Consider the following 12,250-nt stretch of genomic DNA (forward strand, 5'->3'; position numbering starts at 1 on the left):
ACACGACCACTTTACTTCTTATTTGAGATGTAAGTTTGAGCGTATCAAATTTTGGTGCCGTTGTCGGGGAATTTAGCTTTTAGATTAACTTGAACTTATTACTATAGCTTAGTTGATATTTTCTTTATTTTACTTTGTTTTATTGTTTTTTATTTCCTTTCAGAACTATCCTCCTTGTATGCCAAATACACAGAGAGGAAGAGAACCCTTGTTTCCCTACGATCACGAGCTAGAGCGTACTACAGAGGGTATGATAAAATAGCAGACTCGGATGGGCCACTTGTCTTGCCTCCTCTACCCATCGGCCACACTTTTGTGGTAACAAGTAGCCTGATGCAAATGCTCACTGCTAGAGGTTTGTTTTCAGGGCTACCTTCTGAGGATCCACATGCCCATATAGCTAAGGTAAGGGCAGTGTGTAAAAGTTGTGTGGGGAGACCTGATTTGGATCTAGATTTAATAGGTCTCAGAGTGTTTCCTCTCTCACTGATGGGAGAGGCTGCTATGTGGTTCACTAAGCTCCCACGCAACTCCATCTTCACTTGGAACCAACTAAGCGATGTATTCTTAGCATGCTACTATCCGTTCTCCATGAAATTAAACCACAAAGACAGGGTGAACAACTTTGTGGCACTACCAGGAAAGTCAATTAGTAGTTCTTGGGATAGACTCACCTCATTCTTGAGAAGTGTTTCAAATCGATGTATAGATGATGAGCCACTGAAGGAATACTTCTATCGGAGACAGGATGATAACAATAAAGCGGTGTTAATTACTATAGCATGAGGATCTTATTAGAATGCCCTTATGCTGAGATTGCTGAAAAATTAGAGAAAATCTCCCGAAATAACAAAGCTTGGAGTACTAGGAAGTATGATAAAGGGAGAAACACCTTCGCAGTGCAGTCCACTCACAACCCAGCCACAGATGAGATTCGTGAAGAAATGGCTCAGATGAGAACTGAGCTTGGGTTGGTATTTAAAACATGTCACAGGGGGTGCACAAAAGATAAATGCAATCAACTACCCGGCTAAACCACCACCTCATAATGATGAGTGCTATTATGCGGAGGACTCTCATGCACTGAATAAGCAGACGGGGGGTTTCCGACCAAGCGCCGAAGGCTCAAATCTAGATAACTGGCACCAAGGTCAAGGGAACCCAGGTCGGAACTATGGTAACTACAACCGTGAGGGTAATTACGTACGTGATGGAAACTACAACCGCGATAACAACTTTAACAGGAGTAATTATGCTAATAGAAAAGAGAGGAATGGGCACTATGTCCCTCTTCAAAATCGTGAAGTTACTCCTAGGGATGGTGGAGATAGTATGGCCCGAGTTGAGGATATGTTGCACAAAATGATGAGGAGGTTCGACACTAGTGATGAACACTTTAAAGAGTTGAGGTGTGATTTAGCTAGTATTGGGAGAAAAGTTGATGCACATGCAATTTCGATTAAACAGATCGAATTGCAAGTGGCCCAATTATCTGTGACAGTGAACACATGGCAACAAGGCACTCTTCCTAGCAACACTGTCCAACATCAAAAGAATGATGCGCACTGTATGGCAATCACTACTCAGGGTGGTAGGCAAACTATTGACCCACCTATGCCATCTACTGAGGAAAATGTGAGAAAGGATAATGATAATGTGGTAAAGGGTAGTGGTGAAGCTGAGGGAAGTAATGGAAAAGATGCAGACGTACCTATCAAGGTAATTCCCATGCCTAGACCACCACATCCCTTCCCTCAGAAATTAGTGAAAAAGACCGAGGATGGTAAATACCGGCGCTTCATAACAATGTTGAAGCAGCTCTCTATCAATGTCCCTTTGGTAGAAGCTCTAGAACAAATGCCCGGTTATGCAAAATTCATGAAAGATCTGGTCACCAAGAAAAGATCGGTCACTTTTGAGGATGATGATAGATTGCAGCATTGGAGTGCTATTCCTACAAGATCCCTAGTACAAAAGAAAGAAGATCCGGGTGCATTCACTATCCCTAGTACAGTTGGGTCATTACATTTTGCGAAAGCATTATGTGATCTGGGGCAAGCATAAATCTCATGCCCGTCTCAATTTACAAGAAGTTGGGTTTGGAGGATCCAAAACCCACTGCGATGCGGCTACTGATAGCCGATCGGACAGTGAAAAGGCTCATAGGGATACTCCATGATGTGCTAGTAAAAGTGGAGTCATTCATCTTTTCAGCTTATTTTGTTATTCTTGATTGTGAGGTCAATTTTGAAGCTCCTATTATTCTTTGGAGGCCATTCCTTGCTACAGGTAGAGCCTTAGTTGAAATGGAGAAGAGAGAGATGACATTTCGGTTGAATAATGAAGAAGCAACCTTCAACATTTGTAGGACCATGAGGCAGAGTGGTGAGCTCCTATCGGTATCAGCCATATCCCACAAAGAAAAGATGAAGAACGAGACTGAACAGAAAAATGCAAAACAAGAGTTTACGGTTGGGGATTTGGTGCTTGTAGACAGTTCTGGGCTGCCTTGTCTTCCGGGCAAGCTCAAGTCCAAATGGACTGGCCCTTACTTGATTACCCAAGTATTCCCTCATGGGGCAGTTGAATTTAAAAGCCAAGGAGGGAGTGCGGTTTAAGAGGAATAGAGATAGAATAAAACTCTATTTTGGGCATAAAGCATTGGAGAATGAAGTGATAGAGGCATACCATCTTGATGAAGTCTGAGTAATCAAGTGTCCCAGTCGTGCCGCGACATTAAATCACGCACTTGTTGGGAGGCAACACAATACTTATCGTCTTTTTAGTAATGGTAGCATTTTCCTACTAATGGGTTTTAAATTTGCAGGTACATCATCAGGAATTTCTGCAGAAAATTACTCTGCAGCAGACACTGACGGACACATCGAGGAACCGTTGCGCCTGTGACAGACCATCGAATGCATCCGTCGTACCTGGTATGTTTTTCTGTCATTATGAAATTAGGGCACACACGACGGAATCAACGACGGGTCGTCACAACTGTGATGGACCGTCGTCGGGGAACCATCTCGTGATTAATGAGGTACACCCGACCCGACCCGGCTGGACCCTTTTCCAAAATCAAACCGTTTAAACTCCCCACCCCTTCATATTTCACCCAATTACTTTCTTATATCTACCATTACTCTCTCTTTTCAACTTCCCCATTCCTTCCCACAGATCATTGCCCTCTCACAATTCTCCAAAGCCCTAAAGTGTTATCTTCTTGTGGAAAATGCTGCTGGGAGTGTCTACCTTGCCACCGAGTACTTTTGCATCTGTTTTTCTCCATTTTTATTTTATGTGTCTCTAATTTATACTCATTTATGTTGCATTTTTGTTTTTATTTAGTATTAAGCTTAGTTCCTCATAGTTTTTTATTTACTTTATACGATTCTGTCTGACCTAGGTTACAAATGTTCGAAATTACCATGTTTATCACCCTAGACATAGGTGCTTTTGCATTGCTAGTTTCCTAGGTAGTTGGATTAGACACATGTAGGTCCAAAACACTACAAGGTTTATGAGGGTTCATCGGGGTTGCTTAGGGTACCTTTAGTTCTATCATTGTCATTCAGAACGAGACCCCGATGACGAACCGTCATAGCCACGACAAACCATCGTAGAGTCCGTTTCTCAAGCCCTAGCACCCCTGTCCTACTAGACACATGTGACGGATTGTCGTCCTCGCGACGGTCTGTCCTGCACAACCGTCAGGCTAGACAGAGACCCTATTTCTAAGGGTCTCTCATTTTCTCCCAAGTGTTCCCCAACGGACACATGTGACGGTCCGCAACCGTTTTGGTTGTCAGACACCCTGTTTCTAAGGGTCTCTCATTTATTTCCAAGTGTCCTTCAAAAGACACATGTGATGGACCGTCTTACTCACGACGGTCCGTCTTGCATCACCGTCATAACGGTAAGAAACCCCTCTCCTAAGGGTCTCCATATTTTTAGCCAAGTGTCCTACGACTGACATCAACAACGGACTATCGTAACTGTGACGGTCCGTCCTGCACACACCATCATGCTAGTCAGAGACTCTCCTTTAGGGTTCTCTACAGAGTCCAAGTACAACACGATGGACCTCACGACGGTCCGTCATAGTCACGACAAGTCGTCACCAAGACCATCATGTGTTACTGTTTCTACAGCAATTACATAGTATTTTCACTGTGTAATATCGTATGGTTTCGCTTATCTTTTTCGCCACTACTCGTACTAATAGTGATCCTTTGCAGGTACTATCTTCTATGGCACCCAAGCAAGACCGAACCTTCGCGCGAGGGTGGTAAAAGTCTGTTGCCCCGTCTGCACGCTTGATCATCGGCTCTGATGATGTGCTGGACCCTGAGTATGTGCCGGACCCTGAGTATGTGCCCCCAGGCACTTCCACACCTTCCCGAGCTGCACGTGCTCCCAGAGCCACACCCAAGACGGTGGTGTCCGGCGTAGTCGCTGCCTCCCAGTCTGATGAGGACCGCACACTGACCGGCACACCCTTTGGGTCAGCCACAAATGAGGAAGGAGCGTCTGGATCCTTAGGAGTATCATGGTCTGAGGAAGCTTCTGGCTCTGCTGAGGTTCCCGCACCCGCCACTGCTGCAGCGTCGGCCTCGTCTGATGAGGCTCACAGTTCAGACCCTACATCCGGCACACCAGCTCAGGTCCCCACCCCAGCCTCCGACATGACAAACCAGTGGAGTGTCGATGGCCAGTTTCAAGTTTACTCCGACGCCAAGTAACTGACCGATAAAGGAGTAGTTACTCGAACACTCACCTTGGAGCGGCGGGTACTTACAGGGAGTCTCCCAACGATGCAACAGATCCACAACCTCTTCACCAGGCATCGCTTAGAGTGGAAAGCACGTCCGTTAGGACAATACAACGAGGAAATAGTCCGAGAGTTCTATGCATCCTACGTAGCGACTCTCCGATCACTGACTGATAGGCGGGCTGCTACCGCTAAACAAGACACTCTGGAGAAGGTTCGAGTCCGGGGCGTGCAGGTTGACATTTCCCTGCCAGCCATCCGCTAGTTTCTATACGGCGAGAGTGCAGATGCTACTTGGACCCCCATCACTGCCTAGTTTGACTACCACTGGCAGATAGTAAAGGATGGACCGTTCATGCGCGAGCGAGCACTGAGAGAGACCACCAAGAGATGGATGACCCTGTACCTGTCAGTAGATGGAGAGGGTGCCGATTGGGTCACTGAGCCGAAGGGGGCCATCAAGAAGGCCAACCTCACGTTCATAGCAAAGTTCTTGTGGTTGCTCGTTCCTCACTGCATTTCCCCCACAGCTACTGATATCAACGTTACTTGGGATCGAGAAGTGTTGATGGCGGCGATTATAGCCGGATTCGAGGTGGACATCGCATGGCTTCTCCAGGCAGTCATGCACGAGAGGGCATTCAAGGTCACTACCTACCCTTTCCCGTGTATGATCTTTTCCCTTTGCAGGTTCGTAGGTGTGCCCATATGGCACGTTGAACAACTTAAGACCCCGTAGGTCACTGTAGACGTCGGCCTCATCAGAGACGAGGCGAATGATTTGGATCCACACAGAGGGCCCTGTCCAAGGCTGCCCCCACTTTCTGATGATCTTGCAGATACGGTAGCCCAGGCCCGCACAGCTACACAGGCATCCACTGACACTACCCCGGTCGAGTCTATCACGGGTAGTAGCACAGCCCCGAGATCCTCTCGCACAGCCCCTCTACCGGTACTGCTCCCGCTTGCTAGGGTCCGAAAACTAGAGGCACAAATGGCCACTCTTGTGCATCATATCCACTCGTGGGTGCAGAAGTCGATTACTGAGTCTGAAGCGCGTCTAGAGAGGAAGATGCTGAGGTCAACCAGTACCTGGACGCCTTTGAGTTGAGATTGTTAGCCCGACCAGCCCCTCCGGTGGATGTGTCGACTCTTCAAGCTGCAGTCGACAGTCTTCGTGCAGACCTCGACACGATCCTAGAGGCGAGGGTGCCGGAGTCTGAGGCCCCTGCTGTCGAGCCTGCTGAGGACACAGTGCTGGAGGCCCTATTTACTACTTCAGTAATTCCACCACCTCCCCCTCAAGAGAGTTCCAAGAGGCGTAGGGGTCGAGTAGAGGATGAGGCGCGAGCAAGGAAGAAGGAGCTCCGAGAGATGGAGGCTGCGAGGAGATGCTCACTTGCTGAAGAGGAGGCGCACCAGATCAGAGCATCACAGTTAGCGGATGGGGAGTCTAGCTCCCGCATTGTAGAGACAGCAGGAGGCACTACTGTAGGTGCGGTTGTTGCTGAGGACACTACTTATAGTGTCCAGATGGCAAAACACGTGGGTTCCGGGGAACTGGACCCACTAGCTTGCTGATCGACAGCGCTTTGCGACACAGGTATGCTTCACCTACCACTCTAATATTTAGATTTTTTTATGCATTGGGGACAATTGCATGCTTTTTCGTTGGGGGTGGGGTAAATGGAAAGTGAGTGTTAGGGTGAAGTCTGAGTAGCCCAACTCACTATCCTCTTTTGGGGTTTTCTTGCATGTGTTCTTTTTCCCCAAAAGACTGATTACTTTTTCTGTGGAACCGGCATGTTTATATATTTTGTACATAGTTTAATTCTGAAGCATGATGGCTAAAATGATATCATGATAAAACTGGAAAATGTTGCATGACTAGGCATAGTAATTGATAATTGTGTGGCTTTAAGCTTGAAATAGAATTACACCATTGCATTACCCTAGATCTTCAATTCGAGCTAGGTGTCTAATAATCTAATATAGTGATGAGATGTCATGTGATTGTGAGGAAATTTGAATAGTCCACTATTGGTACTGAGCTAGAACTTGCCTGGTTAGTCCTACTAAAAGTAAGCTGTAACAGAAAATTAGGAAAGGATCAGAGGCCCTTATTCAAGATAGCTCATTTCTATCCTAAATAAAAGAAATCAAATGAATGTTATCCTTCTTTCATCCAAATAATCTGAGCTTAAAATTAGACCTTTCTTTTTCACCCCAACTGATCTTTTCTGGGAACAATATGTTGGCCCGGGTCCCTCCTTTGACATGTGCACCTTAGCTTATGCAAAAAGCATAAGTTGAGGGTGGCTAATGCATGAAAAACCTTCGTTGTGGACCTGACCCAAATTTGGGTATTATGTACCTTGACTCATGGCAAAGCGATGAGTTGAGGGTGGCTGTTTTGAGGAATGCTCTTGAAAGTGGGGTTGTAAGAACAAAGAGAGAAAGAACAAAAGTAAAGTGACTCAAGAACTAGTTGAAAGAAAATTAATGAAAAAGAGAAATATATAAGAAAAAAAAGGAAAAGAGGCACTTACACGAATGAAGAAAGAAGGGAAAATAGCAAGGTGAAAGAAATGGAGAAACTGGGTGAGATAAAGTGATATAAAGTGGAAGGTTTAGCCGATAAGTCAAGGAGTGCAAAAAGTCACTAATGTATACCTAGATATACCCTACCTGACTCTGAGCCTATGTTACAATTTAAGAAAGACCTATCGTGATCCTAAGGGTTGTATAGCGAACTTAAGCCAGTGAAAATAAAGGCAAGCTTATGGCAATAGGTATGAATGAGTGTGACTTTGTTTTAAGAGAGAGTGTTGAAAAGTAATCCTTATACTCAAACTGAAATCATTGTGTGAAAAATGAGGATTTGGTTTTGAAGTGAGGACACTAGTTGCAATACCAGAGTTGTTAACACCTCGGTGAAAAATTGAAGAGGATAGGTGTTAGTGCATGTTGAGTCTCTATCATGTTCTAATCCCACAAAATCTAGCCTAATAGTGATAGGATGCATAGATTTGATGAAATTAACCGGGATTGATAGCCAAATGATTGCAAACGATAAAACATGGATACTATTGTACAAAGATTGTGTAGTGAGTCATAGTGCGTTGCTTGAGGAGAAACAACGAATTTAACTTGAGGGTGTTGATATATCGTGGTTTCACGGTATATTTAATACTTTTTCCTTAAGTTTAGTGTGTCCGAATGTCTTTTTGTGCTAGTTTTTATATGAGTTTCTCTTTGTTTTGTATGAAATCTTTCCAAAATTGAATGCGGAGATTTTGAGAGAAAAAATGCAGAAGAGACCACCTACAGAGCTGATGACGGTCCGTCATGCTTGTGACAGTCTGTAGGTGGCAGCGTAGAGAAGCTGCTGAAGGAAGATGGCGTAGTCTGACCAAGTGTGGGGTTACGTAGCTTGTGACGGTCCGTCGTGGCTATGACGGACCGTCCTTCAGCTTCGTCATGAATTTAAGAAAAGTGATCCTAGTACCCAGATTCCAAGAGTTGAAGTGTTTTGAAACGAAGACCCTCGACCAACCGTTGTGCATATGATGGTCCGTCATACTTTCCGTCGAGGGGATTAAAAAGAGCAGCAGAAGAAATTTCTAAGTATGGGACGACGCAGTCCTTGACGGTCCGTCGTGACCATGACAGTCCGTTGCGAGGTCCGTCGACCTAGTCGCGTTTTGGCAGATTTCCAGCAATTAGAATCCTTGTTTAATTAGGTTTTAATTTTTTATAAATAGTTCGAAAAACCTCGTTTTTGAGGTGAGACTCCGTATTGTTAGGATCCATATTATTAGACTCTTCGATTGTTGGATTATTGGAACTTTTTATTGTTCATTAGTGTTAGATTTTGAGATTCTTACAAATGATTTTTGGTGATTAATCAAGCAAATTTTTGGACTTTATTCTTTCTCATTGAAGTAAGTACATGAATTCTTATTTAATATGTTTGAATACTGTGTTTATGGCTATGAGTAACTAAACTCCATAACTAGGTTTGTTGAAACAATAGGCAAATAATGAGATAAACCCTAATTAAAAGAACAATTCTAGAATAGTGTCTTGCATGTATTAATAATTCTTTCGTTTAAATGTCTTTTTAGCGGATGGCCAACGTTAGAACTCGCCTTAATTCTACTTGCCGGACCAAGGAGGTAAATAATAGGAAAAGAATTATTAACATAGATTTAGTGTATACTATCTAATAGGATAGTATTGATTGGTACGAGGTAATAACTTAGTCAAATATCGAATACGATTCTTAATATGAGGTAAGGATAGGGGTTAGGATAACAACACACATAGCTGGACCAAGGTGCGGAGTGAGATTTTCTAGATGCCGGACCAAAGAATTGTTATAGTTAGAGTTATCAAGTTATGAACCTGTGGCGAACACGTAAACCCTTGTTACTTTGATTAATTGATTAAAGCCCAACATTAAAAGTTGTGAAGTGTCTTTTTCATGTTCGTTATTTATTTTCACTTATTTAGAAGTAGAACCCCCCTATTTTTATTTTTACTTTCCAAGGAAGTTATTGACCAAACGATACTAATAATCGGTTGAAGTTAAGTCTAGACTATTTTCCTCGTGGGAACGATCCAAACCTCACTAGTTGGGTTATTTACTTGACATGACCGCTTTACTTTTTATTTCAGAAGTAAGTTTGAGCGTATCACATTCCATAAAACAACAAGAAGAAAATACAAGTAGGGGTCAGTACAAGAACACGTACTGAGTAGGTATCATCGGCCAACTCAAAATAGAAAGCAATATATATACTGAAAAATAATATAAAATCAACCACAATACTTAACAGGTGACAATCAACAAGTACAAGGACCATTGGCAACCACACCAAGCACATCAATGAGGACTCAAGCCTCCACACCATACTCATTTGGGAAATTGGTTCTTCGAATTTGAGTATATTAACATAATTCAAGATTACTTCTCTTTATTATTATCGTGTCGGAACATGAAACTCCGATCCCGTATACCGTGTCAGAACGTGACACTCCGATCCCTTAATACTACCGTGTCAGAACGTGACACTCCGATTCAATATTACCGTGTGAGAACGTGACACTCCGATCCATTTATCTCATTATTTTTTTTCTGTAAGCCTTCTTTATGTCAATGCGTCATCTTAATAGAGAGGACTTAAGATTGAAGATTCAACACTCTCATCATTCTAACCCACCATAATTACACAATCAAAACATACAAACACACAATCAAGCACATAGAAGACTTTTCAATACCACCCAATACATATCGATGGCTATTTAGTGTTTATCTATCACATAGAAATAAACCATAACCTACCTCCACCGAATAATCGTGATCAAGCAAGCTACCTCCCCAATACCTTGGCTTTCCTCAATGCCTATGAATCTTTTCAATCTGACGTCTAAGTCACTTGCTTTCTTCTTAGTTCTCTCTCTCTCGCTCATTCTCCCTTTCTGTTCTTTTTATTTTTCTTCTGTAGATTCTTTTTCTTTTACCCTAATTATCATATAATCCATTATGACAAAAGTAACCCACTATTAAATTCTACAGTATCCTCTCTAACCCCCAAGTAAATAAATTATTAAACTTACCTAATTTAATAATAATAATCATAAATAGTCAAAAACACCCATTTAAATTTTAGCAAAAATCCCACCCCGGGTGGAGTTACACAGCTTGTGACGGTCCATCGTATCTATGACAGTCTGTCCTGCAGGTCCGTCACAAAGATCAGAGAGTTAAATTTAAAAGTTAGGTTACGCAACTTGTGACGGTCCATCGTATATACGACGTTCCGTCCTGCAGTTCATTCATGAAGTTAAGTGAGTCGATCCTAGTTCCCAGATTTCAGAGTTGATGTGTTTTGAAACGAAGACCCTCGACGGACCATCGTGCCTATGACGGCTCATCCTACTTGTCGTCGAGAGTAATGAGGAGAGCAGAAGAAGAAATTACACAAGTATGGGACGACAGAGTCCATCACGGTCCGCCTTGACTATGACGATCCGTCGCGTGATCCGTTGACCCAGTCAGTTTTTATAAAAAATAATTCTACTGCTCGAACCTACTAAACAGGTTGTTACAACTCCATGCTTAGAAAACACGTGCCACAAGAAGGACACTTAATCTAGCCAAAACTCACACTTGGAGAATTTGGCATAAAGTCTTTTCTCCCTCAACAACTCCAATACTACTCTCAAATGCATTTCATGTTCTTTTCTGCTCATGAAAGCAGCAAGGGCATTCGTAAGCCCAAAAGACATTACTAAGAATTCATAATGCCCATACCTGGTTCGAAAAGCAGTCTTTGTCACATCTGCTACCTGTATATTCACTTGGTGATAACCGACCTCAAATCAATTTTAGAGAAGACACAAGAACCTTGTAACTGATCGAACAAATCATCAATGCGAGGAATAGGATACTTGGTCTTAATAGTTACGTTATTCAGCTGCCTGTAGTCTATGCATATTCGAAAACTTCCATCCTTCTTCTTCACAAATAAAACAGGAGCACACCAAGGGGATGCACTCGGTCTAATAAAACCCTTACCTAACAATTAGTCAAGTTGGGCCTTCAACTCCCTTAACTCAGCTGGAGCCATTCTATAAGGGGGAATGGAAATGGGGCGAGTACCTGGCTTCAGATCAATACAAAAATCAATATGCATATCCGGTGGAATACCAGAAAGGTCTGCAGGAAACACATCCAGAAACTCACGGACTATCAAAACAGACTCGATCAAAGGTACTTTGGGAGTATCATCCCTGAGATGTGCCAAGAAAGCTAAACAACCCTTACTCACCATCCTCCTAGCACGAAGAATGAGATAATACGAACTGGAGTGGAAATAAAGTCACCCTCCCACACTAGAGGATCTGTCCCAGGATTGGCCAATGTCACAGTTTTAGCATTACAATGTAATATTGCAAAATTTGGAGAAAGTCAAGTCATACCCAGAATTACATCAAAATCAACTATCTCTAGAATAATCAAATCTACATAAGTATTGCTCCCCACAAAAGTCACAAGGCAAGACCTATACACCTTCTCAACTATCAAAGACTCACCCACAGGAGTAGAGACACGAATAGGCATGTCAACCAAATCACAATATAAATTAAGACCAGTAGCAAATGAGGAAGATACATATGAAAATGTGGATCCAGGATCAAATAATACAGAAGCCATACAATCACAGACAAAAAGAGTACCTGTGATAACAGCATCAGATGTTTCTACTTTAGACCTCCCGGGGAAAACATAACAATGGGCCCTATCACCTGTCTGTTCATTGCCCCTACCAAGTTACACTGCAGTAGTTCCAACTTGCCCGCCACCCCGACTGATTTGGTGACCACCATTACCTTGGCCACCACGTCCTCCAGAATGGCGGCCTCTACCATGACCACCTCTACCTCTAACTATTGGGGGTCTGTAAC

The sequence above is a fragment of the Solanum lycopersicum genome, chromosome 8 (assembly GCF_036512215.1).
Source record: "Solanum lycopersicum chromosome 8, SLM_r2.1".
NCBI classification, from domain to species: Eukaryota; Viridiplantae; Streptophyta; class Magnoliopsida; order Solanales; family Solanaceae; genus Solanum; species Solanum lycopersicum.